The following is a 5,000-nucleotide window of genomic DNA, read 5'->3' on the forward strand; positions in this document are numbered from 1 at the left end:
AGGCATAGCGCTCACTGTACCGACTGAGATATTGAATGGAAAATTAGTGAGCAAATGTCTAAGACAATGGTTGGCGAAGAACAATAGAATTCTTTGGAGAATAAAGAATTCTGCTACCATAAAGTCTGCGAATCCGAAGGTTTCATAAGCCTTAAGACTTAGGAACTGTTGTTGAGTGAAATAGCAAGACATATCACAGGTGTATTTCAATTCATCTTCCCGGAGCAACTGTTTTTATTGTCTGGGATGATTATTTTGATATGATGTATTTGAAATTAGCCCCTGTATGTTTCTCTCTCTCCCACTCACTGAAAACTCAGAGCCACATGTACGTATGTGACATGTGTAATAACTATTACTACTCCTAGTGTATGAATGTATTTACGTCTACCTCTGCGTTGCATTATATATTAATATACATCTGTTTATCAATGTGTCTAGTTGAAATGTTTGCATTACATAATATGCTTTTCTATTTTCTAAAGAACATATGCGCACTTGTACACGCCTACTTAAACGAGATGTATATATGCACAAATGTTCATTCACACTAGCGCATGCACACGTATACATATACACAGACATATTGCTTTGTTCAAAATCATACACAACAAAATCGATACTCAGAGAGTTTGGATCATACACAAAGACGCACGAGATTGACAAGTAGTCTAGATACACATATATACACAGAAATGGAAATCATGTGAATTTACATATAGACAAGCATATAAAAACACACCCTAATATAAATTATTATGGGTTCTCAGTTTGATGCACCTGTTTTGCCAGCAGTAATGTTTACACGTTATGAAGATATTCCTGTATTATATACTTTGTCTTCATCTTTGATAACAATTTACCAAAACCGAATCGTTTTATCTGGCACTCCCTCTTCATTAAATATTATTCTATTAATTTTCCTATTTGTTTTATCTCTTATTATATGTTTGCACAATAACACATGTGTAAATAAATATAGTAAATCAAAACAAAATTCGGAGGAAAAAAAAAAGTAAGTTTAAATTTGATATCTTATTAAAAGATAAATGATTCCAGTAAATTGTAGAATAAACTTTGAAAACAACTCTTCAAATAACTCAGAAATAAAATATCAATATTACATCTGTCATCAAGAAAATAAAAGATAAAATAGGACAAATGGTTTAATTTTACAATAATTTTGCTTGAAGGTATTCTTTTCATCTATCAAAAGATTACGAATAGCGAAAACGTTGTATTGAAAACAATATTTTGTTAAATTTCCCATTTAAGACAGCAAATTGTCTGCTGAGTTAATAGCAGAGATACTGAATAATCTGTAGCAAATGTAGTTGAGTTACTCTAGTTATTTCCTTTTGAGTAGATCTCTGTAACTCAGGCTGTCGAGGTAATGAATCAAGGCAAATAATTCACTGTTTGCGTTGGACAGCCAGTTCAGATGAATTAGCCGTGTGTCAATTTATCTCTTATAAAGAGATGGCTGGAGGAAATTGGCAGCCGCATTGCATCCTCAATGAAATACTAGGCACTTTTACTCAACGCTGAGCATAAATACGTTTTCACGCTACAGAAATTCTCTTGAGATAACTATGTTACATCATATACTTGGAAGAGTTTATTCCTAACCGAACACGCATACACGACACCGAAAATACACGCAAACCCATATGAAGATACACACACTAATGTACACCCATACATGACGAGGAGGGTCACAGCTTCAATCCGTACCAGGTGTAAGTTTATAGTATTTTGGCAATAATGCAACAGAAAGTGTTATTTTTTATCAATGATATCTTCATGTCTGAGACACCAAGACATGAATATTTATTCTCCAAAACTCCATCCTATATTATAGATACACACTGGTGATTTGATATCTGATTTTGGTGGTCATTGATCGATTTAGTTCAATCGAAAATTTGTGGAAATATTGATCGTTACTAGGTAATAATGCCCTAAACACAGTCAACTACGGCAGCCACTTTAGACATAGCAGCGTCTTTGATGCCATCTTACATAACGAACCCTATATATATATATATATATATATATATATATATATATATATATATATATATATATATATATATATATATATATATATATATATATATATGTGTGTAAACCCTTGCTTCGGATCGAGTTGGATGGCGAACAAAGATGTGAATTGGAGTGAAAGCATTTGAAGAGGCCAGGATAAGGCAAGTAAGCCTCAAAAGAGATCTCAGAAATGTAACGCTCGAGAAGGTGAATGGCAATGACCTTTCTGTGTGCACAGTCTGTGACAGACCATGCTTGTCTTTTGCTAGCCTCAAATCTCATCTGCGAACGCATGGAAGACGAGCCTCCACCAACTATTCTGCCTAGATATCTGTGCACACCTTAGAAGGTTTGCAAATCCAGCGGAGGCCCCAAAGACATTTTAAGATTGACAAAGAGCAGAACTTACCTGCAGCTCTTGGTGGGCCAAATCGGAAGTGCTATCTATGTGGGTGTCTTTTTAGAACATCGTCTGGTTTAAAAAGCCACATCAGACATCAGAAGCCCTGATGGTGCTAAGATGTAGGTACAGGAGGTGGTCAAACTCTGCATAAGGAGTAGACAACCACCATATATGTGTATGTATAAATATATATATATATATATATATATATATATATATATATATATATATATATATATATGTATATGCGTATGTATAGGGTGCGATGGGTAAATTGTCACTATTTCATAGTTTTCATGTTGCGCATGCGCATTGGTTCTTCATGATTTTGCTGACTACACAGTATAGTAGGGTCAGATAAGCACTGGCTATGAGAAAAACATCACAATGATGCAATTCACTTTGCCAGAAATTCGGAAACGACATGCTGTACTGCTTGGCATTCGCACTGGAAGCTCCATTACGAATATTTCAGAGTGTTTGCTTGTAAATCTGAGAACGTGCGGAGGATTCGGAAAGAGTCTAATGCGACTTTCAATTCCAATATCGTCCACTCTTTTATGTGGCATTTTGAATGTGGTTCCAAGTGCACAAATTACCACAGGAATAATTGTTGTTTTAGCCTTCCCCAAGGCTGATGGTGGTGATACTACTACTACTACTACTACTACTACTACTACTACTACTACTACTACTACTACTACTACTACTACTACTACTACTTGCTTTAACCTATACATACTGTACACATATCTCAACCAGAGACGTCAAAGAATAAGATTTACATCTAAAAGTGCAGACATGACAGGTGCCATGCAATTGAAAAACTATTGTCTGTATACTACAAAATAATACCTTTATAAAATTAATAATAAAACTAAATGAATGAGATTGCACTTACGTGGAGAGAAATTAAAGTAATATAAATGAGGTAGCCTTAAGTGTGATAATTTGCTATTCGCTTAATTTGAGACTGCCACAAATTTGATCTACGTGTACGCTCCTTTTGATATAATCCCAAGTGCTCTAATAAAAATAGGTAATTTTGTTGTTTTCGGATGCTATAGTCTGATTTCTACATTCAAGTTACAATATTTAATCAATTTGTCGAACGTTTTCAGAGATGTGTTGGTTGTCTGCTGGGGCTGAAAAATTCATCAAAAGACATATCTTTTCAACAAGACCTTTGACTATGATATTTAGGCGGTTTGTCTGGGTAGTACTTGTTGTTGTTGTTATCATTCTTCTTCTTCTTCTTCTTCTTCTTCTTCTTCTTCTTCTTCTTCTTCTTCTTCTTCTTCTTCTTCTTCTTCTTCTTCTTCTTCTTCTTCTTCTTCTTCTTCTACTATCTTTTGAAATTCTGCCAATATGGGGTTTCCTGGTATCTGCGCTAGATAGCAATCAGTCCCTTTTGCTATCATTCCTATAATAATAATAATAATAATAATAATAATAATAATAATAATAATAATAATAATAATAATAATAATAATAATAATAGTAATAATAATAATAATAATAATTATTATTATTATTGACAGATAAATGAAAAGAATTCTAAATTGATTGTGACGTTATTTATTAAGATTATATGTTATATTATAGCAGTTTTACTATTTCTTTCTATGCAGGGCGTACATATCTTCCTATCATCTTAAAACAATGAATGAACTTAAACAGTGCTTCAAAGATCAATAACTTCAGGTAAGTTGCTTATTGTTATATGTTTCATAGATCTAATCAATTGGTACCTTTACCACTTTATATTAGCCTTATATGTTGCAGAAAAAACCCATTATTTCTACACTTCTTACATTAAAGCTTACTTTAAGTTTTTAAATTTAATTATTCCTTTTATATTATTTCTCATAGCTTCCATTCTACATAGATTATATGCTTTGTTTTTGTACATATGGGAATTATATAGGTATGTAAACATTTCAAAGTAAAAAAAAAAGCATCACAGTGATCAAACAAGAGCGCATCGACTGCTTCATGTGTCACATGACGCGGCAGCATGTAAGTTAGTCAACTTATATAGACCAACATGTAATTTTCGTTATACTTTTTTTTAATTCTAAAAACTGTGTTAAAAAGACAAGACTTCGCTTAATTAATTTTATAAGATTGAACCCTGTCCATAGTTGTTATCTGGCACAGCTGACATAAAGTTTCATCACCCTCTTAGAATCATGACTATGAAAGCCGATATTTTGCAAAATTTCTTATATGTTAAATTTGTCACGCTGTACATTGAGCATCGCTAACAGATGCCTCCAGGTTTTTTTCTTTCATTAATATTCATCGAAGAAGACCAATAATTCGTCTTCCTCCGGGGACGAAGTAATCACTTCTACAGCCGGCAGCACAATTCCCACCGACGGTGGCTCTTCCCCCGCCGGTGGCACAAACTCCACCGACAAGGCTCCGAGACATTCCGGTACTATGTCACCGACTGCGGCAATGTCCTGTTTCTCTTCCTCTCTTTTTTTTCTTCTCAGCTGAGGGAGGGTGCGTCTCCTCTGTGACCGGGAGATTCACCTCCCCTTCC

At 34.2% G+C, this 5,000-nt stretch overlaps 1 protein-coding gene across 4 annotated transcripts in view; it reads left to right on the forward strand.

The window, feature by feature from the left end:
- The window catches only part of LOC106867458 (putative G protein-coupled receptor 139), a 407,204-nt gene that overhangs the window by 180,643 nt on the left and 221,561 nt on the right, over positions 1-5,000 (forward strand). For all 4 annotated transcript variants that reach the window (XR_001409149.3, XR_008265624.2, XM_014912337.3 and 1 more), the window contains one exon: positions 4,081-4,153. The gene's annotated coding sequence lies outside the window, so the exon portion shown is untranslated. The remainder of the gene's footprint in view (positions 1-4,080; positions 4,154-5,000) is intronic.

This window comes from Octopus bimaculoides, chromosome 15 (assembly GCF_046866305.1).
Source record: "Octopus bimaculoides isolate indiv1 chromosome 15, ASM4686630v1, whole genome shotgun sequence".
Taxonomy (NCBI): Eukaryota; Metazoa; Mollusca; class Cephalopoda; order Octopoda; family Octopodidae; genus Octopus; species Octopus bimaculoides.